This window comes from Marmota monax, unplaced genomic scaffold, assembly GCF_021218885.2.
Source record: "Marmota monax isolate L192 unplaced genomic scaffold, Marmota_monax_Labrador192_F-V1.1 WCK01_AAM20220418_F8-fsc00046, whole genome shotgun sequence".
Classification (NCBI taxonomy): Eukaryota; Metazoa; Chordata; class Mammalia; order Rodentia; family Sciuridae; genus Marmota; species Marmota monax.
The window spans coordinates 6,597,712-6,623,291 of NW_026692486.1; the positions used below are offsets into that span (position 1 = coordinate 6,597,712).

The window sequence follows — 25,580 nt, forward strand, 5'->3', positions numbered from 1 at the left end:
AACCGACAGTCATATTAAAAATCACTCCTAGTTGAAAAAAATGAGCAGAGAAATATGGCAACCCCCAAAAGTCATTTAGTGCCTCTAAGGCTCACTCTCCGATTCTGTACAAAAGAAAAGACTGAATTTAGACAATTTTTGAGTTCTTTTACATCCATCATTAAGCTTATATGTTGGCTAGATGCAGGGAAAGCTAAGAAGCAATAGAAGCCAAGAACAGAGTATCTTTGGTGATAATGGTGACCGTAGGGATACTTTGTATTGTGTCTATCTGGGGGGTTCAAAACATTTTTATTTATAATAAACTATTAATCCTAATACCTTCACTATGAAGCAGAACAAGCATTATCATCATTTAAAGGATAAAAAAAATCCAAGACACGAGAGAGTTAAATGAAAAAGATTTTTCAGTATAATATATTGCCTGAATAAGGCAGAATGCTTATCTGGAGAAAAACTAATGACAATATAAAGAGCATAGAAATACTGGCGAGAGGCACATCACATTTTCTCACTCTCCTTCTCTCCCTCCCTCCCCTTTACTCTAGGCCTTCCTCCCTCCCTCCCTCTCTCTCCCCTCTAAATTTTCTTGCCCTTATTTGTAAAAAATAGATTTGGGTTACACAGCATTTAACATTTGAGAAAAGGGAAATAATTGGCATCTTGGGTGATCAAGAAAACAGGTCTTTTCCTCCCTTGAGTGTTTTCCTTCTTAGGGTTAATCAATACCGAATAGCTGCGTTATTTACTCTATTGTTCCTGTAGCTCTGATAGTTTTCTCCAGTCTTTAAGGACAGTGAGCAGACATCAATGTGTTTTTACTTCAAGAAGAAAACTGCAGAGCCACCAAATTTGTTGTCAAGAGTTAGGTGTCATATTGTTCTTTAGGAAAAAAAAAAAAAACATACCTAAGCTGTTCCCTCTTCAAAAAGACATTCCCAACGGGCTTCAACCAAGTATTACATTTTACCTCTTCTTTATGTTAGGTTGCATTCCTCAGGGGGCTATTATCTAGAAAGTTAAAAACAACCACCACCCACATCCAACAGTCTGCTTGAAAACACAAGCTCCACCAGCAACAAAAACTTATTGGCATCTTTAGAGCAAATCGTATTTAAAATTAATGGCATACTGTGCACAAGTTAAACTGTGGACAATATATAGTTTAAAAACCTTTATTTGGGTCTGGTGATGGAGCTGTGTGGTAGAGCACTTGCCTAACATGCATGAGGAGGCCTTGGGTTCAATTTCCAGGAAACCCTCCCTCCAAAAAAAAAAAAAAAAAAATCATTATTTTAGAAAGCTACCAGAGAGGAATTTTCATTCTCTCATTTGCCGTTGAAGAGTGATTGATTAGCCTGCAGCAATCTCAGCTATATTTTCCCACTCTGACTCAACAACAGTCCCACCAGACACAGCCTCAGATGATTAAGAATTGTGTCAAAACTGCAGGAACCTGAGACCCAAAACACCCTGGCTTAAATATTCAAGTGACAAGCCCCATCAGGGATGGGCTGCTTTCCAGTTGGATTTTCTGTAGACACTTTCCTAGAATACTCCACCCTCTTCCAGATCTTTACTGGTAAACACTAAAGAACAGCAAACAACACCCAAGCCAGTCCAGTACTGTTGCACCCGTGAACCGCTGCTTTAATGAACTGCTACCCTTTCACATAAACTGTCAGACAGAAAAAGTGTTATCATTGCTTAAAACATACAAACTGACAAGTGGGACAGGTAGCTGAAAAGATTACTCACTATTCAATAGTGAACTGGCCAGGGGAGTGGACCCGTGGGACAGCATCTAGGCATCTGCTCTAGATGGTCCCATGAAAGAATGTTCTGTGTTAGTCCTCTGACCATTGCCTCAGAGCATGAACTTTATAAATATTTGCTGATGGGTGAATGAAAGCATTTGTACCTGTACTTTACCAGTAGGAAGAAAAAATTGGCAGTTATACAGTTTAATGATGCCTTACAGGCTCCTGAACACCAGAATGGTGAAGGGTAGGGGTGAGTGGGTAGGTGAGGAGAGCTAAGTTAAAAATAAGGGGAGGGGATAGCTCTGTTCTTTTTGCTTCGATACTTTATTCATTTACATTGATGCCAAGCCAGATATGTATCCTGGTCCAAAGGGTTTTTGTAGTGCCCTTAGTGATTTTCAGCAAATGTTAGCTATTAGTATTATTACCATTATTATTATTATTATTTTAGAAAGGGATAATGGGTTCAGAAGTCATGAAAACTGAAACCACATTGCCACAGCACATGTGAATATGAAAGCACATGACCATTAAAAAATATTTTAATGTATGTATCCGATTTATCCAACCAGCTTGGTTCCCCTTATGCCTTTCTCTGTTCCCATAATCTGCACTGCAGATATTTTGTAAAAGCTTCCTTACCCCAGAATTGTTGCTTGGCATCATCTCTTGAGTAATTGCAAGAGGGGCAGGGGTCTATTGAGCTGTGTTTCTCCTGGCATTGAGATGGACACTGAATTAGGCTGGCTGTATACAGCTGTATGAATAGTAAAAACAGCTGTCATTTATTGAGTATCTACTCTTTTCCAGGTGTTCCATTTCACACTTTAATTTCATTATTTTATATATTCTCATAACAACCCTTCTAGAATGTACTATCTCCACTTTTCCCTGTGAAGATTCTGAGGTCCAGAAAGGTTAAATAATTTTTCCCATGATCATGCATCTGTCTCATCTGAGTAGAAGTAGACTGAGAAACAACAGCAAATTTAAAACAGTTAAGACAGAACGTGAACTGGATCAGAACTATTAAGGCCAGCCATATCTCGGTTAAGACAGATTCAGAACATGGAGCTCTGTGAAATCCCCCAAAAGCTCTAGATTGTCACAAGGTACCAGGTTTTGATACCTCAGCCTCAGCTCACCAGAAGGTTCCACAGGCTGGCCCCAGTCTAGCGATGTCCTCAGCAGCTAGGTGCCATCCAGGTCCAGTTGAGACTCACCATCAGTGGTCTATGCTTGGCTTTCCTGTCAAGCCAAGCAGTTAGTCCAGTAACCACAGGAGTTGCAGTGAATCACAGCACTTTCAGAGTTCCTCTTTCAGTGTTGCCTTCAGGTCCTGCATCACAATTTTTTAAAAATATCTTAACATATTAAGATATTCTGGAACCACTCAAAGTCATTGTTATGGTTTAGATGTGGTGCCCCCCATAAGCTCACATGTAAGAAAATTCAAGAAGGTTTGAAGGAGAAATGATTGGGTTATAGCCTTAACCTAATCAGGGAATGAATCCCTGATGGAATTAACTGGGTGGTGGCTGGAGACAGGTGGGGTGTGACTAGAAGAAGTATGTCATTAGGGGCGTGGCTATGGGGTATATATTTTGTATCTGGAGAGTCAGGATAGTACCTGCATCACAGATTGTATATTATTCCCAAGTCTTCTTTTTCTCTGCTTCCTAATCACCATGTGAGCTGCTTCCCTCCACTGCACTCTTCCGCCATGATGTCCTGCATCACCTCAAGCAGTGAGGAATGGAGTCAGACTTCTATGGACTATGACCTTTGAAACCCTGAGCCCTCTAACTTTTCCTCCTCTGCTATTGTTCTGGTTGGGTCTTTTAGTCGCAGTAGAGAAAAAGCTGACTAAGACAGTCATTGAGATAGAAGCTTGATGAGAAAGGTAGAGACCCTGCTGGGCAAATAATCATCACTAAATAGCATTGATCATAAAATGTGAGCATACTTATGAAGTATACTTATGAAGATGGCAATTCCCAAAATGAAGTCATGAAGTTGCTGAGAGTGACATTGAGCAACATTCCTCACTGGGCTCTCTGTGTGGCCTCGCAAAGATCTTGCTCAGATACATACCTCCCAGGGGGTGTGTTAAGTAATCAGAGTTGACTGATGCTTTGTAGGATTTTCTTGTGTTTCTTTGACTTCTCTTACCAGGCTAGCTCCCTCTCAATGAATCTGTATGGTTATAAATCAACATTTACTGAGCATCTATGGAATAACAATGAGCAATCACTCCACACATTATTGTATTTTTTTTCCCTCAGTAACCCAGTGAAGAATTTGGGGTTATTATCCCTTTTATAGATAATGAAACTGAGACTCATGAGTAATCCCTATGCCACAAATGGATTTGGCATTTGAGCCCAGAAGTGTTTCAGAGACTGCTTGCTCTCCACGATCATAGACCCTTCTGCCTTGGCCTCACCAGCTCTGCTACTGCAGAATATTTAGGGAAAACAATACTTCTTCACTTCAAATCAATCAAATGGCATATGTGTGTGTCATAACCTCTTCTTGAATAAGAGAACACATTTTTTAGGCTAAAATATTAACACTGTTTCACTTCACAGATATGTATGAACTATATCACATTTCTTTACTTCTCTAAGAACCAACAAGAAATAATGTGATTTATTTTAGGTAAGGTTTTAAGATTATTTAAAAGCTCTTCCATTTGGAGGATAGTACCTGCATCACAGATTGTATATTATTCCCAAGTCTCATTAGAGTGTTCAAGGAGAAAGTCATCCTTATGTCAACCAGCTAGTGGAGTACCTGCCAGGAGGATTTACAGTGCAAGAGTGACCATTAGCTCCGACTTCTTTAAAGCACATTTCTCTTAGAGACCTTGACAGTTTAGACATAGGGCAAAAGCTTCATTTATTGACTTCTAGTTGAAGAAGATAAAAAGGGTATTTTGAAAAGAATTAGTAATAAAAATAAAGGTTGAATCATATACGCCTTCAAGGAGGAAGATAATAATACCATGCATAAGCCAGTAAGATAGATATATATTTTTTTTCTCTTAGTATTGAATATATCATATTGAATGCCTGAAGGTATTAACAAAAACATCCTTATAACTTATAAAATCAGATCCGACACTATCTGAGGCAATAGTTTTAAGCTAATAGTTAGAACTGTGAAGCACATTGTTAAATCAATTTAGTGGGTCATGAACAGCATTTTTCTAAAAGGGAAGAGAATAGATTATTTCAAAAAAGAAAAGATTCGAATAAAATAGAATGTATCAGCTTGCGTAACACATGGTAAAGTTAAGTTTTGTGTTAGGAATTAAATTTCATATTCACTACTGCTTCCTCCTCAAATAGAACAGAATAGTTCTTAGAACATAGCAGCCAATAAATAAATATTTGTTGTACAATGAATGAATATATACATAGATATGCATATTCACTTTTTAATTAATTTTTTTAGATAGAAGAATATTGTAAAATATATTTCTTACTGTAGTACTGGATAAAAATTGGAAAGAATCATATATATATATATATATATACATATATATATATATACACACACACACACATACATACACAAACGTGTATACATATATAAAGTATACTATATAATAATCACATATCCAATATAAAACATCTTAGGTCAAATTTACTAAAAGCAAAGTCTGAAACAGGAATTTCTGTGCAAGTGACAGATTTCAAGAATGTCTATAAAGAGACATCTATAAGGGAGAGACCAGAGCAAAGCAGATCAGTGTAGAGAAAGCAAGGAAACGCTGTGTTTTCAGAAATCTGACCTCCCTGCCTTTCCCAAGAAGGGCAGCTCCTGTCAGCCAAGGGCAAGACCATCCAAAGCAGTAGGTGGAGACAAGCCGGACTCCTTCCAGGCTGAAAATTATTCCTTCATTTACTCAGTGAATAATGAGTATCTACTCCATGCCCAGAATACTGTGTTAAACCCTAGAGTCTGAACTACCTCAGAAATACTAAAGTTTACAAAGTGAAAGACCAATTTAAAGTTTATTCTTAAAAAGCAGAATGCGTATGATAGGAAAAGGGCCTCTCCATTACAAACCATATTTCTTGGATGATCTTCAAGTTTCATACACATCTTAGTTTTCCTAGATTCTTAACTCTTCACAATGAACCCAGCACATGCATTGAAAATGAGATGACATGCATGTGAAAACACACATTGGGCGTGATTAGCAGCCCATGAGAATCTTTGAATGTACCAACATTTTACAAAAAATATGTAAAATGTGCTACAACTATAAAGTTCACAATTGTAAGATTAATTGTAAGACGTGGCAAAAAAAAAAAAGCCATGCTGGCTATGCTATTGACATGGAAATAAAAAGTTATATTTCTGAAAAAAGAGAATTTAACAGAATCTTAAGAAAGCTAACCAAGCAAAACAATTTCTAATCTACTGCTAGTTTCTACATGTTCTTCTAACTTTAGATGAATTTTTAAATATTTCAGCCATTAAAATAATAAGCTACACAACCTAATGTTATGAGATTTGTGGACCTATGTTAATATTGAAGAACAGTGGGGACAGTCGCTCTTATTCTCATTCTAGCACCATCCTAACATCATTATTGTTTTGTTTGTTTTTTAATTTCAAAAATTCCTACCTTGCTAATATGAGTCCAAAATACAGATTTAATGTGATCACTCATCTGTTCCAACATCAGCATTATCTGTGGTTCATTCACAGTCTGGAAACAACCCACTGTTCCAATTCTGTCTCCCATCTATTGCCACATGAGGGATATAAATACTGCTGGAGCTGGGCATGGTGGTCCATACTCATAATCCCAGCTACTCAGAAGGTTAGAAATTCAAGGTCAGTCTGGGCAACACAGCAAGACCCTGTCTCAAAAATTTTAAAAAATAGCTTGGGGATATTTTTAAGTGGTAGAGTACACTTAGGCTCAACCCCTGTAGTGGGCAGGGATCAGGGAAAAAGCCTTCCTGTTTCTCTGCTCCATTAATTGTTCTCCCCTCCACAGCTAAGGCCATTTGTTGTTTATTTGTACAGCCTCCCTATACCCACCTCCAGGCTCTGGATCTAATCCTGACCTAAGTCAGAAAGCACAGTAGATTTATGGTCCTTTCATTCAGCTCAGGGAATTGGGGATGAATGACCTTATCTCCTGCCTAGCTCTAACCTTGTGTCCAACAGTAGCACTCCTCAAATTCTAACTTGCATACAAATCACCTGGATCTTGTTAAAATGCAGATACCCTTGAGCAGATAGGCATGGGGCCTGAAATTCTGCATTCCCAACAGGCTTCCATGTAATGTCAGAGCTGCCAGTCTAAGGACCACACTTCAAACAGCAAAGTTAGTACATTAACTCTTAAATATGTCTGTATCTCTATAATCACCCACTGGTACCTAGGCCCCATTCTCAAATACTCTGAATTTATTGGTACTAGGTACAGCCTAATCACAAAGAATTTTTAAAGCTTCCCAGTTGATTTGAACATACAACACAGTTTGAGGGACATTGGTTCATATCTCAGTTTTTTTTTCATAGTTTTTAAAATAATTTAACTGACATGTATACTTCTTTATGGTACAATATGATAATTTGGTGTATGAATCGATAAAAATGGGAAAATTAGCATTTCACCTCTTTGAATATTTTTATTTGTTCTTTTTTAATCCCAGTTCTGATAGTTATGCCCTCAATTATCTCATGTTGCCAGAGACTCACTCTCAGTCTGTGCAGTATTGTTATTGCCGTTTTAACATCTCTGCTTAGACTCCTACTGCATCACACACTACAGATCTTCCCTTGAATGGCTGGTGGGAATGTGTTGAATTTTGAAGGATTTCCTTGAATGTTGATTATAGAGCCTGCCTGGTTAGATCTTTAAATCTCGGCTCTGACATTGTTGGCTCTGAGGTTTCCTATTATGGCATGTTTCTTTTGCTCATCAGATGTTTATTGTGTGACATTCTATAGCAACATAAGTATTTGCTGATATAAATTTAAAAAGGATCCTTCATTCATTTATTTAACAGAATCCTTACCAAGCCCCTCTTACATATCAAGCCGTGCTCTAGAATGTGGGGTACAGCATTTAAACAAAAAAGACCAAGTAAAGGTCCCTCGCCTATTGATGCTTACACGATAATAAGAGAAAAAAAATAATAGGCAAATAAGTACATGAAATGAATTCAACTAATGACAAAAATTTTAAATAAAACTATGCAGAGGGAAGGGACCAAGAGTGACAGAATCTGATGTTTCATATAGGAGGGTCCAATGAAGGCTTCTGGGACAGTGTCTGAGCAAAGCCAGAAGGAGGCTAGGGGAAATGTCTCATACGTGTCTTGGAAGAAGAAAATTCCAGAGGGAAGAAGCAAGGACAAAGCTCTGAGTTGACAGCTAGGAGTATTTAAGGTGCAAATGAGGAGGCTGTTGTGGACAGGTGAGTTTTAGCAAGGGGGCTATGTGAGGAGGTGGCAGGTGGGCAAGAGACAGATTAGGCAGAGCCAGATCAGACAGATGAAGGACATTTATTCTGCATAAGATGAGATGTCTTTGAAGCATCTGAGCAGAGGATTTTTAAAGAATTGACTTGGCTATAATAGATTTTTTTTTTAAATACAAAAATCTATTTGACATTGTTTGCATAATGTTTTCAGTTGGTCATCTGTCTGAGAATGTTTAAGGGTATACTGCCAAGGAGGTTTATCAGCCCATATTGTTCTCTACTCTTTTCCAAACATTTAACAGTAAAAACATTAAATGTTCTTCAACTCTATAGTCCCAGTATAGAGAGAAAAATGGAGAGATTTTATAGGGGCTAAATCTTTGTAAAATTCTCATTTGACTTTTAAAATATAGATATGATTGAAGGAATCTTTCCTTTAAATGGAACACTCGAATATCTCACACATCCCTTTTGGATGCCTAACAGGTATCTCAAACTTAATATAGCCAAATGAGAACCATTAATTTTCTCTGCCAAATCTCCTCTTAATTTCAGTAAATGGCACTATCATTTATCCAATTGTTCTGGATAAAACCAAGTTGCCATCTGACATTCCTCTCTCATTCTCATACCTAATGCATAACTAAGTCTTGTCAGCTCAACCTCCAAAATGTTTCATTAATCAACCTCTTTTACCCCCTCTTCTGCTATGACCTTTATTCTACCACTATTTGCAAGGGGAAGGGGAACCCAGAGTTCAGACATAGACCTGTGAGTCTCGAAAGGTCAATCAGACCTTCAAATCACGATGGAATTGGTAACAGCGTAAGTGACTCTGGAGTTCAAGCAGGATATCTGGGCTAAAGGTATCATTTGAAAGACTTGTGGATACCAGTGGTTCTTAAAGCCATAAGACTGCATGAAATCACCTACAGAGTGTATAAAGATGGAGAAAATGTCCCAGGACTGAGCCCTGGAGCACTGGGTAAAGGGTCTCAGAGAGGTAGTAGGAGAATGAAGAGAAATTGGTACTCTGGAAGTCAAGGCAAGAGAGTGTTTTAAAAGAATGTAAATCAGTTGTGCCAAGTACTTCTTATAGGCTGAGTCAAATGAGGACAAATAATAGGCCACAGTACCAAATCAACTATTTTCTCTTACCCAGGGTAATATTATTGCTTCCTAATCTATTTTCCCACCTTTCATCTTGTCATCTTGTCTCTTTACAAGCAGCTGTCTTCTAAAAAAAAAAAAAAAAAAAAAAAAAAACCCACAGTGATTTTTCTAAAGTTTAATCATATCAATTATTCCTCCACTTCAAGCCTCCAGTGATTATTCATCCCACATGGACTTAAAACAGACCAAGTTTGGCTGGAGGTATACCTCAGTGGTAGAGTATGTACCTAGCATGAAGAGGCCCTGGGATCACACACACCCACACCCACACAAATATCCACAGCAGGTAAAGTCCAATATCTTCTGGCTTCTGACTACCTCTCTGAACTCATCTCCCTCCCTGTTCCCTTCAACCAACCACATTAGATTTGAGTTGTATTTTATGGACGACAAAAACTGCTGATGCCCTATCTGCATCCTCCCCACAGGTTTTCATGTTACTGACAGTTTCCTATATCTAGCACCCATGTCTCTCTTCATATTTGCCTAAGGGATTTCCTGAGGGGTTTGCTTGACCTCCAGTGATATAATCTAGAAGAGCAGGGGATTAACTATCAGGTGGTAGAATGTGGAGAAGGCAGGTACACTACACAGCTCTCTCATGCTTATAGGATGACCCTGGGCTAACTTTGAATTGTCCTCTCAAAGAATGCCTACTCTGGGAGGAAATGAGCCCCCATTGTCCATAGCAGTAAACCACTTTCAACATACCCCTTATTCACTTTTCTCTCTCCCTAGCAATTTTCTCCATTTCCAGGTGCTTCTTAAGGTGACTCTCAAATAAACTGTCTTGAGTGCCAGTCCTTAACCCAGAGTCCATTAGCTGTCCAAATGAAAATACAAGCCAAGCCACTGCTGGTCTTTTGGCTTTTGTAGACACTCTGCCTTTTCCCAATTCTTTGAATACCATCCTGTTTATCAGTCTTTGTCTGTTTGGGTTGCTCTAAACAAATATGATGAATTAGGAGATTATAAACAACAGAAGTTTGTTTCTCACAGTTCTGGAGGCTGGGAAGTTCAAGATCAAGAAGCTGCCAGATTTGATCTCTAGTGAGGAGGACCCATTTCCTGGTTCACAGATGGCACCTTCTAGCTGTATCCTCACATGGAAGAATAGGTGAGAGAGCTCCCTTGAACCTCATTTTTAAGGACACTAATCTATTTAATGGGGACCCCCAAAATCAAAGCACTTCCCAAATGCCCCATCTCCTAATGCCACCACCTTGGGGGATAGGATTTCAACATATTAATTTCAGGGGTTCACAAACTTTCACACCATAACACTGGGCTCCCACCTTTAAAAGGTCTCCCTGACCCTCTGATTCAAGCAGGTTTTATCAGTCATTCTGTCTTTGTTGTATCAGCATCAATCAGTGGTAAAAGTTATGTATCATTTCATGAATTTGTTGGCCGTCTGTCTCACTAATTCCTCCTCACACTCAGGACACATCCCCAAACACATTCATGAAATTCAAAATTGTAAGAATTCCTTAAAGGCAATAACTCTTTGGGCTTCCTTGCTCAGTCCCTAAAATAACACATGAACTAGAGGAGACAGTCAACATTTGTAGGCTGCCTCTTTAAGGCCTTGCTTCTCCTGGTGGGGGTACATGTGCTTATCCCATGGCTGCTTGGTATTGAATCAGGGAGTCTGCTTCACAGGTCCAACAAGCATGAAACATAACACATCTTCCAGGAGCATAAATTTGACCAAGAAAAAAAATATGTGTGAGTGTGGTGTGTGTGTGTGTGTGTGTGTGTGTGATTCTTAAATCATTTATTCACTTTTCCATAATTAAAATTTTTATTTTTGTATTTAAACAAACACATCTTATAGAGTAACAAGGGAGATTCTCATGGGCTTTCATGATAAAATCAGTGTTCACTGTCCCTTGCTTTAGGGGTACTTTGATGGGAAAGTCTGAAAGGCTTCCTCTGAGGGACCCATACTCTAATTGGAAAAAGGAAGGAAACTCTAATGGGAATGGACAGCTACACAAGCTGTCCCTAATTTTTTCTAAGTTTTCCCCCTGTTCTCAAGAGTTTTAAAGCCATTACCCATACTTCCCCATTTTCTGGCCCAGTTTTCCCCAAACTGAGTTCTCCAGAACCATTAATTTATAGTTTCTAGAGATTAAAGAAAATCCATCCTCAAATAAGACGGGAAAACACGGATTAAACCTTCTTAGAGCCCTTAATATGCTAACATGCATTTTCTTATACCAAAGAGAGAGACTGTGCATGAGGCCTTCCCTCGAATTTATCTAACCCAGTAACCCTGAATTAGTTTTTTTCAAAACAAGTAGTAAAACACTGCAAGGAAAGAATGGTATTTCAAATCCTGCACACATTTTCAAGTCAGACATCATGCTAATTGCCTTTCATGAAGATTTTACATACTTATGAGGTAAAAGAATGATTATTTCCTTGAATTTCAAAAATCCTTCAAGGTAGGAATTATAATCATCAATTTCTTTCTTTCTTTCTTTCTTTTTTTTTTGTTTGTTTTTAATACTGGGACTTGAATCCAGAGGTGCTTTACCACTGAACTACATCTCCAGCCCTTTTTATTTTTTTATTTTGAGACAGTCTTGCTAAAGTGCCCAAGCTGGCCTTGAATCTATGAACCTCCTGCCCCAGCCTCCTGAGTAGATGGGATTATATGACTGGCTAATCTTCAATTTCTGAGGAGAATTTGACAGTGGTTCCACAGCTAGTAAGTAGCAGGAAAGGATTTGCAAAGAAGGGCCCTTTCCTTACTTATTACAGTTGAGAAATGAGTAAAATGTTCAGATAAAGCCTCAGATGAAGCAGAAGAGGAAGGTTTCCAAATATCTTCCTCAAAATGTGGCAAAGGAGGTGGGGAACCGGGTTTAATTTTGTTAATTATCACCTATCTCAGCTGTTCTTTTATATTTATTCTTTGTAAAATATTGATTTTTGTAGTCTTCTTAGAATAATCATTTAAACAATTGCATATAGGTCTGAAAAAAATGGAGCATTTCAGTTTTAATGCATTCTATATAATGAATCCACACATGATTCAATAATTGAAGATTAAAATTTTTTTCTATGGCAGCATTTAAGAGAGGAATAGTACACATTTCTGAAGTAATTATGAATATATTAACTTAAAAGTCACTATGCATAGTGACGTAATGAATGATATAGTGAATGTCTAGTTTGTTGGCCTGAGGCAACCTATTATAAGACATTTGCTAGGTATACCATATATTGGATTTGAATTTTGAATATATAGAGGCTTATGAAATTCAAAAACTTTAAAAGTCTTAACAATCTTTTAAACCCTCGCATGCTTTCTCATTATTTTATTTTTTTTTCATTTCCCCAGATAATCAGCTAAAACATAGGACTGTATAATTACAGTACTGAACATATGGCAACCCTATTGAGAAATACTAATGGGGAAATTCATTTTTAATAAAATAAAAGCAAAGAACAGTTTTCTTGGCTGGGTGTAGTGGTGCATGCCCGTAATCCCAGTGACTCTTGAGACTGAGGAAAGAGGATCACAAGTTCAAAGCCAGCCACAGCAACTTAGCCAAGCCCTGAGCAATCTCTAAGTAAAATATAAAAAAAAAGACTGGGGATATAGCTCAGTGGTTAAGTGCCCTGGGTTCAATCCCCAGTACCCAAACAAAACAAAACAAAAAACAGTTTTATTTTACTATATTTGGGTAAATGATATCACGTATCCAGCCCGGAGGCTTATTTCCAAGCTTTTGATTTCCTCTCCATTCATATTTTTGTATTACTCCCTGTCCAGAAGAGGTAGGTATATCCTCAGCCTCGAATGGCAGCAACACAGTAGATCAACTCAATGGCCTAACAAGTAGTTACAGAGTCCATACATAAGCCAGGCATACTGGCACACACTGGTAATCCCAGCTACTCAGGAGGCTGAGGCAAGAGTGTTGCAAGTTTAAGGGCAGCCTCAGCAACTTAGTGATACCTTATTTCAAAGTAAAAAGGTAAGTACTCAGTGGTAGAGTACTTATCTAACATGTATGAGTCCCTGGTTCAATCCCCAGCACTGTAAAATAAAATAAATGAATAAAAAGGAACCATACATAGCAGGTTGTTGGGATAAAATATAATTCTCTCACTTATTGAGTGGGCATCTAGTGTCCACAGTTGGTAATTTTCTGGCAGTCTTGAGGGAAGAAGAAGGTGTATATTCTTATTTTCAAAAGAAACCATTACTGAGTTTTGGGATTTTTTTCATTTTTGTTTTTTTGTACCAGGGATTGAACCCAAGGGTACTCAACCACTGAGCCACATCCACAGCCCTTGTTATTTTTTTTATTTTGAGACAGGGTCTCACTAGGTTGCTTATAGCTTCAGTAAGTTTCTGAGGCTGGCTACAAACCTGTCATCCTCCTGTCTCAGCCTTCCAAGCTACTGGGATTACAGGCATGCACCCCCATGCTGGCATCACTGAGTTAATTGAAAAATAAAACTATTAGGTGACATTCAGAGACCTGGATCTCTCCTACTGAGTGTCTTTAGGCAAGTTAACCTCTCGGGTTCTTTTATTTCCTTATTTTTTAAATGAGACTTGTAATCATCAAAAATGTACCCAAACTTCTAAAGGTCCCCAAATTCTGATTCTTCATCTCATTTCTCCAAAGCATGCTGCCTCTTCTCTGTTAAGCCCTCTGTATCTCATCTTTCTCTTTGTTTTTAATTTGCAAAAGTTCTGAAGTAAGAGTATTGAAGAATTAGTATAATAGAATTCAATCCAACAAGAATTTATTGTGCACTTTTATCAACCTGGAAGCTATTGTCAAACACTGTATCATATTTATATATACCAACAACCTTGGGAAAAAGATGACATTCTTTACATACTGTATTCAGAGTTTTGCACAGCTTTTAGGGGGTAAACTAGGGTATAACCGAGATCTCTTTATTATATCTGAAATGCATTTTCCACTGCAGTACAATTGAAGGTCCTTTATTTGTTTAAACAAAACAATAAATTTTCTGTGCAAAACCAATTTCAATCTATTGCTGTCTCAGCTTCAGCTGACATTATTAAAGTATAAAAGCCACAAAGAGCACATCTTGGAGCTGTCCTTCCCTAGCCTTGTTTGCCTATACTCCTCAACTAGTTCCTACTCTTATTTTAAATTTAAAAGGAAGATCTAGGCTGTGTGTGATGGCCCATGCCTATAACCCACCTACTCAAGAAACCAAGAACCGAGGATCCCAAATTTGAGGCCAGCCTCAACAATGTAACAAGACTTTGTTTCAAAAAACAATAACCAAAGGAAAGAGGGTATAGCTTGGTGGTAGAGCACTTCCCTGGCATATGTGAAGCCTTGGGTTCAACTCTTAGCAACGCCAAAAAATAATAATATAAAATAGACCCTTTTAACAGCATTCTACCCTTCCCCCAAATTGTTCCTGCCCTAACCCCTATTCCTAACCCCATTAAAAATAATAACACTTTACATGTGCAGAGCAAAGAATTTTAACACAATGCTTTGGCATTCTGAGCAAGACTATGAAATTATTGAAGGAATACCAGAGCCAAGGACAGGCGATCAAAGATGTTGGTTCATATGAAGCAGTGATAGGAATGTGACCTTGAGCAAATTCTTGGAGCTTAGGATAGAGGGGTGGACTGAATTTAGAATCTTGGGGGACTTCCAGTTTCCAGTCTAGCAAGCAAGAATCTGGAAATCACTGCTACATTCTAACAAGTAAGAAGTTGAACAAACTGAAAGATTAACAGCTCCTCTTAGATCCTTCACAGAGGAGGGATCACGAGGCAGACCATTGTCTCCAAAACAGAGGTCAGCAGGTAAAGGCAGATAAGCCTGATTCGCTGGGGTAGAAACCCTCAAGCGTGAACTTCTGTGGGAAGCACTGCTAAAACAGGGAAATCTAAGCCATAATTGATGAATTGATGAATGCTGGATGCTAACCATGATAAGTCTGAGAAATAAAAACCCAGGAGGACCCAGTAATCAGAGGTCCCAATGATTCAGTGAGTTTTAATTCCAGGAACTCAACCTGGTTCCCACAGTCCTCTCATGTTTCCAGCAGCAGGAGAGGAAAAGTAACCATTATAATATATGCCAGAACATTCTGGCGTGTGTGTATGTGTGTGTGTGTGTGTGTTGCTGGAGATGGAACCCCGGGCCTCCTTAGTGCTAAGGAAGTGCTTTACCACTGAGCTATACTCCCAGCTCACATTCTGTCTGTATAAGACTTGCACTGAGAGGAAACTGTTTAACCAGAGCCTAACTGACCTGGAGAAAGGGGAATAGTCAGCTCCAGCCCTTTCTAGCCTTCCATGTGATTAGAAGAGGGGAATACTCAACTCGAATTCCCATCCTGTCCATTAAAGGGAGAAATTTCAAAAACTGAGAAGAATGTATAAAGTTCATAACCATAGGCTCATTAAAAGACTGACATTTAACCATAGGACTATAGTATGCTTCCTACCACACACCTTCCCACCACATGACTAAAAGCTCATTTACAGCAGTTCCTTTTCCCAGCAATTATGTATGTAAAGGGGGGGAAAAAAATACAAGACATGCTAAGAGGCCAAAAAAAAAAAAAAAAAACGTTTGAAGAGACAGAAAACATCAGAACCAAACTCAGCTGTGGAATTATCAGAATAACATAGTTGCTACTTGAAACAACCATGATTAAGATGATAAGGGATCTAATGGAGAAAGTAGGCAACATGCAAGAACAGATGGGCAATGTAAGCAGTGACCGCAATTCTAAGGACCAAAATGAAAATGCAAGACATCAAAAGCCCTGTAATAAAACCAGGCTTGGTGGCTCACAACTGTAATCCCAGCAATTTGAGACACTGCAACAAGAGGATCGAAAGATGGAGTCCACAATGGGCAACTTAGCAAGACCCCGTCTGAAAGTGAAAAATAAAAAAAGCTGGGAATGTGATGCAGTGGTAGAGTACCCCAGGGTTTAATCCCAAGTACTGATAAATAAATTTTTAAAATCACTTCACAAAAGCCCCATCTCTAGCAGATGAGATTTTGGGGGACATTCTAGATCAGACCATGACAATAACTTAGATGAAATGAACCAACACCTTCAAAGACTCAATTTGTCAACACTCAATCAAGAAAGTATAGAAATCTGAATAGGCCTATATCTATTAAAAGAATTGAATAAATGATTAATAACTTTTTAAAATAACATCAAGTCCACATAGGTAATGAATTCTATCAAATAATTAAGGAAAAATATTACAAAAAACCATAGATCAATATCTCTCATGAACATAGATGCAAAAATTCTCAATAAAATAGTAACAAACCAAATTCTGCTATATATCAAAAGAATTACATACCAGGATCAAGAGGGATTTCTCCCAGGAATACAAGAATGATTCCACATTCAAGAATCAGTTAATGTGAACTGGGGTTGTGGCTCAGTGATAGAGCACTTGCCTAGCATGTGTGAGGCACTGGGTTCGATTCTCAGAACCACATATAAATAAATGAATAAAATAAAGGTCCATAGGGCTGGGGATGTGGCTCAAGCGGTAGCGCGCTCGCCTGGCATGTGTGCGGCCCGGGGTTCGATCCTCAGCACCACATACAAACAAAGATGTTGTGTCTGCCAAATACTAAAAAATAAATATTAAAATTCTCTCTCTCACTCCCTCTTTAAAAAAAATAAAAAATAAAAAATAATAAAGGTCCATAGACATCTAAAAAAGTTTGTTTTAAAAGAATCAGTTAATGTAATCCGTAACATGAACAGGCTAAGAAAAAAAATTACATGATTATATCCATAGATGCATGAAGATCTTTTGAGAAAAATCTCTCAGATTTGATAAAAGTTCTTAGTAAACAATGAACAGAGAAGAATGTCCTTAACTTAATAAAGAGCAAATGCCTTATAGCTAACATCATGAGCAGTAATGAAAAATTCAAAACTTTTGATTAAGATCAGGAAGAAGATAAGGATGTCCCCTTCCACCATGCTTTCCAAGATCATACTGGAAGTCCTAGCTAATGCACTAAGACAAGGAGAGGAAATAAAAAGAATATAGATCAGGGGAGAAGAAATAAAATCATCTTTGTTCATAAATATAATGTTCATGTAGGTAGAAATGCTGAAATAGTCAACAACCAAAAAATTACTATTAAGTGATTATAGCAGGATTGCAAGATGCATAGTTAATCGACAATCAAGATGAACCACACTACTAGGTATAACTAAAGCTATAATTTTAAAAAAGTTAATAAACAAAAATTAATCACTTTCCTGCATTCCAGCAATGACTAACTGCAATCTAAAATTAAAAACTCAGTATCATTTATGTTAGCACCTCCCCAAAATAAACCTTTTGGTATATACCTAACAGAAAATGTACCAGATCTATACGAGGAAAATAAAACTCTGAGGAATGAAATAAAAGCTAAATAAATGTAGAGATATTCCAGTCTCATGCATAGGAAGACTCAATATTATTAAGATGTCCGTTCTTCCCAACCAAATCTATAGATTCAATACAATCTCAATCAAATCCCAGTAAGTTATTTTTTAGATATCAACAACTGATTGAAAGTTTATATGGAGTAAAAGACTCAGAAAAAAATCAATCTAATATTGAAAAGAACTAAGTTGGAGAAATAACTCTACCTGATTTCAAGACATATTGTAAAGCTATGGTCATCAAGATAGTGTGGTAGGGGCTGGGGTTGTAGCTCAGTGGTAGAGCACTTGCCTAGTGTGTGTAAGGCAATAGGTTCAATTATCAGACCACATATAAATAAATAAAATAAAGATCCAGCAACAACTAAAAAAATAGTAATTAAAAAAAAGATGGTGTGGTATTGATGAAAGAATAGACAAGTAAACCAACAGAACAGAACAGAGCCCAGAAGTACACCCACATAAATTTAATCAATTGATCTTTGATAAAGGAGCAGAGAAAACATGGAGAAAAGATAATCTTTTTAAAAAGTGATTCCAGAACAACTGAGCATGTACATGCAAAAAAAAAAAAAAAAAAAAAAGGCGGGGGGTGGGGGGAAATTACTCCAGGCACAGATCTTACACTGTTTACAAAAATTATCTCACAGACCTACATGTAAAATTTAAAACTCCTAAAGATAATATAGCATAAATTCAATGACTGGGTTTGGTGATTTTTTTTTTTCATACTGGGTATTGAACCCATGGGAGCTTTACCACTGAACTATATCTTCAACCCTTTTTATGTTTTATTTTGAGACAGGATCTTGGTAAGTTACTAAGACTGGCCTCAAACTTGCAATCCTCCTGCCTCAGCCTCCTGAGTTGCTGGGATTACAGGTACCTCACAGGTGATTAATCTTTAGATGCAATATCAAAGGTATAATCCACAAAAGAAAGAACTGGTAAACTAGATTAAAATTAATGAGGTCTACAAAGGACACTGGCAAGAGAATGAAAAACGAGTCACAGCCTGGGAGAAACATTTGAAAATTTGCAAAAAAAAAAAAAAAAAAAAAGTATGTGATAAAGGACTATAACCCCAAATTTGCAAAGAACACTTAAAACATAAAAAAAAAAGAACAAAAACAACCCATTTCAAAAACAGGCCAAAGGTCTTAACAGACACCTTACCAAGGAAGATGTACAGACAGCAAACAAGCATATGAAAAGATATTCCACAGCATATGTCATCATTACATATTTGCCCAAATCCACAAAAGAGCACAGCCTTAATGTAAACCATGGACTTTGAATGACAATGATGTGTCATCAACTGTAAAAGTTTCCATACTGATGCAGAATGTGAGTGTAGTGGGTAGATGGGAAATTGCTATATCTTCCACTCAGATTTGCTGTGAACCTAGACCTACTCTAAAAAATAAATTATATTCAAAAAGAGAAACCAGGGATGGAATTGCGGCTAATCTATAAAGGGCTCACCTAGCATATATGAGGCACCAGTTTCAATCCTCAGCATCACATATAAGTAAATAAAATAAAGGTATTGTGTCCATCTGCAACTAAATATATATATATATATATATATATATATATATATATATATATATATATATATATATATTTAGTTGATTATCAGACCACATATAAATAAATAAAATAAAGAAAAAAGAAAAACAGAAACCATTTAGGCCTCTTGACACCCTCATACTCAGTGATTCATTGGTTTTCAGGATACTTATCAATTAAGTATTAATATGTGCATAGCATACTTTCTCTTTTTAAATATGTGAGTACGTTCCATAAAAATCCAATATCATTAGTGGCTCAGGAGGCTGAAACAGGAGGATCATGAGTTCAAAGCCAGCCTCAGCAAAAGTGAGTCGCTACACTCAATGAGACCCTGTCTCTAAATAAAATACAAAATAGGGCTGAGAATGTGGCTCAGTGGTTGAGTGCCCCTGAGTTCAATCTCTGGTACAAAAAAAATAAAATAAAATAATCAAATATTGTAGTTCTCAATTTGCCTTCAGTTATGACTACCATGCCCAGAGGCAGACACCATCATTATTATCTACTCCAAATGTTCCTATAGGATTTTTCTATGCATTTTCACACTTAAATGAATATATGTAAATATATAGTACGGCTTAATAGAAGAAAGGAAGCATCTTTTTTCTTTCTTTCTTTTTCTTTTTTTTTTTGCACTCACAATTGGTATCTTTCAATGTTAGTATCTATTGATTGTCCTTATTTTCTATAAGTGCTACCTAATATGTCATTTATGAATATGATACTTCTATGAAATAATTCTTCCTTTGCTGGACAATTAGGTTGTTTATTTCATTATATATATCCCTTGCTAATGCATTGGATATGTTAGTATGTCTCTTTGGCCAGGTGTATGTGTTCCTTTGGTTAGCTTTTGATTAAATTTAATTTGAATATACCCCCAATTCATTCTCCTATGTCATTGTATCAAATCACTTTTCATATCAGCAAAGTATAAGACCCACACATCCTAGCCAATACTACATGTTATTAAAAAAATAACTTAGATCAATCTAAAGGGTAATCCTGTTACTCTCAGCTAGGCAGAGTGGTTCATGCTTACAATTCCAGCTACCCAGGAGGCTGAGCCAGGAGAATCACAAATTTGAGGCCAACCTGGACAACTTAGTGAGACTTTGTCTCAAAATAAAAAGGGTAGAGATGTAGCTCAGTAACAGAGCCCTTGCCTAGCATTCAGGAGAACTTGGGTTCAATCCCAGTATTGCAAAAAGAAGAAAAGGCATACTCATCCTTGTTTTCACTCATTCTTTTATACGCTAGACCTTCTCACTCATCACATTTTCTGGTTTCTATCCATCTCAACTCCCTTCTGTCCTACGGGGATCTGGTGATCTTGGTGGGGTTGTTCTTACTTGTTTTCCATGCCACCTTCCTTTAGCTAAATGTTTCTTCAGGAAAGAATCAGATATTGCTTGCGTTAATGCAAATTTAAGACAATTAGTTCCTATTATTATGAATGTTTACATTTCAGTCCTCATGTCTGATTTCAGGATCGATCGGGGGGTTATATCAGCAACTTAAAGAATCGTGTAAGATAATTATTTCTTGGACTAGGAGACTTTCTCATCTCCAGAAATCACACTGTGTATTAAAGGCCCTGGTCATGTTTCACTAGGAATGAGTTGTGTGGAAAATTACGACTTTCTGGTTAGAAAACACTTATTTATGCTGATTGCTACTCAGATCATCTCAATGTCAGAGGATTCTTCAAGTAGCAAATGTGCTAACCGCTGTTCTGAAAGGCAATGTGATATGGCTGTTGAGGGGTGAAGAGATACTAGAATTCTGCAACAAAATTCATTTATTGGAATGAAGTTTGGAAAAGGAACACCATTGAGGCATGCCTAAAAATATTTTCAGATCAGAAATGTCTTCCTCCAAGCTTAGGTGGGCATCAGACATTTCAAAATTCAGCAGGCCCTTTCTTGGATGATGGAGCTCTTCCTATTTTTTTAATTAGCAAATATGCTGCCTCTGAGGAAGGCCTTTGAGCCTGAGATTCAGTATGATAACATCTGTCCCTGGCTATGTCACTCCAACTACTTTGGCCTCAAATTTCCTCTCTCTTAATGTAGCTAATGTACCATGTTACAAGAAGCTATGAGATTAAATTGTTGTGCCATATGTGAAAGTATTTTTATCAACTCTTAAAAGGCTACAATTATTTAGTAAATCAATTAGTAAAACACTATTTTGAACACCTATGTGCTAGACACAAAGATCTTGTGAGATAAATATTGTTCCCAAGAGACACTGGGCAGCTCAAAGAAGTTATCGTGCTTAAGATAAACCTAACACCACAAAATATATTCATACAAAATCTTTCTCAGTCTAAAAATTTAATCCTTTCCAGCACATCATCTGCCTTCATCATTTTACAGTATAGCATGCATAGTAGGTATTTTACGACTATATCTTAAATGAATGCAAAAACTAAAGATTACACAATATTCAAATGCAGAGTTTTGAATGTAATGAGATTTTCTCTCATTTAAACATAGGTATCTAAACCGTAATAATCAAAGTAGTCATAATGAATAACAGTTCCAGGTTCTCTCCCAGAAAGACAGCATCATGAGGGTAATGTACTGGAAGTTTGACTTACCAAATGGATGATAAGACTGACTAAGCAACCAGGAAGTTGCTATTCCGTGCAGTTTCCCCAGGCAGGTGCCACTACACATTCTGGGGAGATGTGATAACAGCACATTTTACATCTTCATGTGTTGAAACCAATAAATCTTAGTCCTTTCCGAAGCACAGTCTTGCTTTGGGGTAAAATTGCAACCACTGATCTACGGTTCAGCTCTGACTTAACTTTCTGATCTCTTAAGAGTCAGCAATGATATCAGAACTGAGGGGCTGTGGCTGCTAATTTAGAGCCAAAGTAGAACCACCTTCATATTAGCAGTGACTGGATCATGCACACTTAGAAGATTAGAGCCACACGGCAAAGAATCTGACTCCCTCATTTATAGATCCAGAAACAGACATCCAGACACAAGACATGGCTAGGTTTTAAACCTAACTCCAAGCTCGGGGGTGTCTACACTGTGCCTGCCTTCTGTCACCCACCCCCTGTGAGCTGTAGTTCCTCACCCCTGAGTGCATTAACATGTTGGAGCCTAACGCTTTCTAAATCCTTTCTGTTGACTGCAGCAAAACAGAGAAAAGACACATCTTTCTTCTCCCAGAACATTGGGCACAAGATCATGCCCAGATGTCATGGTTAATTACAGTTAAAATGTAATGCCACAAGAATGGATTGCACTAGACAGAGAGAGAGGATGGAAGAGCTCATGAGCTAAAGAGAGCCAAATTTCTGATCCTTCTTGAAGGATGGTTTAGCTGGAGGCTTTGCACAGCTCTTAGGACACTTGTTATGTAGTGACATTTCTATAAGCCTCAGGTTTCATTCAATCCAACTCTTTTAGTAGTGGTAGGGAAAAGGTATTTCTAGACTTCCCATCTTAAAAGAGTTCAGAAAAGACACATGAAGGTGTAACTTAAATCCCAGTGCAAGACAAGCTCTGCATCTCTCCTGGATTTTGAATCAGCCTATTGGACAAGACAAGTGTCTACCTGCACAATCCTCTGGTCAGCTGGAATCTTGGGGTGCTGTGTTAGACTGCTGCGTTTGCCCAGATGCAGCATCCCAGCTCAGACATCAGAACCCTGCCAACAGGGAGAAAGGCAAGCCAAGAGATGAATTTTTTTTATTGACACCAGGCAGTTAATAATCCCAACTAAATTGCAGAATTCAGAAAGTTTATCTTGGAACTCTCCCACATTTTCCAGACTCTTCTTCCCTCTCTTGGAATGTCCTCTCTCTCTCCTTGCCCAAGCATGCAGGGCCCTCAGGCCTTCACCACCAAAACCAAAGGCATCTGACATTCCACTGATTCTCTCTTCCAGACCTGCCCTATCTCAAAGTCCACCCAAACTCCATCCCTTCATTCTGTGCAGATCTCAAGAAAGATATTTGATTAAAAGAATTCACAACAGGGTGAATCATTGAGAAATACTATCGCCTTGTTTTTCCTAGTCCCTGAGGATTCACATTTTGAAAGATCTGTTAATTTATCCTACAGGAAATCTCTGAGTACAAGGAAAAGTTATATTTGAGCTGCAGCACAAGACTTCTTGGTAACTCCCTACTCCCAGGACTAGTCCTCACTGACTAAATAGTTAATCTCCACTTTGATTCCGTTATATTATTTAGTTTCTTTTACTCCCCTTAACTAGATTTTTTTTCCTTCATTTTTAAAGAATCTTATTAAAAAGCTAATACGTAAACAGGATCTGGCCATGTATTATCTACTCCTTTCTATGATGATCTGATAGAGGTTGTTCATGATTCCCACTTTAAAGAAAACAGGTTTAAATGGGTTAAGTAGTTTGCCTGAGGTTATGATACAAGGAAGTGCTATGAGTCAAGCCCAAGTCATACTGATTTGTGAGCCAATATTCTTTCTTCTTTGGGTGGGACTGGTGTTTGAATCCAGGGATGCTCTACTACTGAACTACATCCCTAGCCCCCTTTTTAAATTTTATATTTTGAGACAAGTTCTCGCTAAACTTCCCAAGCTGGACTTGAACTTCTGCTCCTGCTGCTTCAGCCTCCCCAGTAGCTGGGATTACAGGTGTGCAACACCACACCAAGCTAAACCCAATATTCTTAATCCCTGTGCCCTAATGGGGAAAGCATTGATTCTCGATTCTCAGTCAGCAGGACCATGTCTGAGTCGACGGTTCACGAAGTGATGACAATTACTAATTGTTCTACCTTAATAATAATATCGTGCTGTGCAAAAGTGAGATTTAAATGCGAAAAGTGATTTCAAAAATTATACCAAACCTGAATTTATGTGGATACTTCTCACTGATAAAAAAGTATGGTGGTGCTGGAAAGTGAACCCAGCATGCTAGGCAAGAACCCCACCACTGAGCTACATCCCCAGCTCTTTTAAAATTTTATTTTGAGACAACATCTTGCTAAATTGCCCAGGCTGGCCTCCAGTTTGTCCCCATCTCTTCAGTAGTTGGGATTACAGGCATGCACCACCACACCCAGTCTTTTCTATTCTTTCTCTTCTTTTTTAAAGTCACCCTCCTGAAGGGACTTTGATTTTAGTGTACATGTGAACTCTATGAGAGATGAACTTGTAACAGAAGCATACTGGATCTCTCTCTCTCTTTCTGTCTTCACTCAGGCTGTCAACAAATACTTGCTAAATAAATAAATGATAGACCTTTGCCTGGAAAACAAAGAAGAAGTATGGCAGATGAATAAAAGGCTTTTGCTAATTGGGAAATTATCACTGATAGGAAGAAAAACTGACTTTTACACATAATGATCAAGCCTTAAATAGCTAAGTAGTAGTAAGATGTATTCAGACTTCAGATGAATGTGAATGAAATCTTGTGCTAGTTTTCAACAGATCAATGAAGTTATTAAGGTTATACTAATAGTTTCATTTTGACCTGTGTTTAGCACCCAGTTACACCTTAGCAACCTTAGTCCTACTTGAACTTCTGTACCCCGTTTCCCAGTGATTTACAAGTTCTTAAAAAAGGAGGGAGTCTTGTGAAGTGTGCATTCACTGAGTCCAGTTTTTCCCCATCCCCTTCACTATTTTCTATTTTTGGTTTTCACCCCCCCTCCTTGTACCTGGCATGTTTCCCAAGAAGTGCTTCAGTTGCAAAGAAGGAAAACACTGACAGTGCATAATTTAAATGAGAGAGATGTGCCATGCCACATTTTCATTAAAATTACAGAAAAATCCAAGCTGTGTGGAGTTTAAGGGAGATCAGAATAGAGTCCAAAGTGCTATCATTACATTTTGTAGTGTTTTTTTAGCTCAATAAAGCAGCTGTCCTATATTTGCAAAATAGCTTGGAAATTGTTGGTCGTGGAAAAGGAAAGATGCACACTGGGTTTTTTCTTTCTTCATTTCAGTTTAGAGTTCTCTACTAGTTACAAGAACTGGTAGGGTGGTGGAATCAAGCGCATAATTCCTATGATCCCCATTAGCATCTTAATATCAAACCAAGTATATATTGAAAAAAGTTTCTCAAAGAGGATTGGGACAGAACTTTGCTAACAAATTAATAAATTCTTTCCCACAAGTCAAATATTCTACTGATTGATAAGCTTA

The 25,580-nt window shown here is 37.7% G+C and overlaps 1 protein-coding gene across 33 annotated transcripts in view; it reads left to right on the forward strand.

Moving 5' to 3' along the window:
* Adgrl2 (adhesion G protein-coupled receptor L2) overlaps positions 1 to 25,580 on the forward strand; it is a 644,234-nt gene that overhangs the window by 298,965 nt on the left and 319,689 nt on the right. For 3 of the 33 annotated variants that reach the window (XM_058578958.1, XM_058578952.1, XM_058578959.1), the window contains one exon: positions 10,393 to 10,510. The exons of the other annotated variants lie outside the window; for them this stretch is intronic. The gene's annotated coding sequence lies outside the window, so the exon portion shown is untranslated. The remainder of the gene's footprint in view (positions 1 to 10,392; positions 10,511 to 25,580) is intronic. 33 annotated transcript variants of the gene reach the window in all.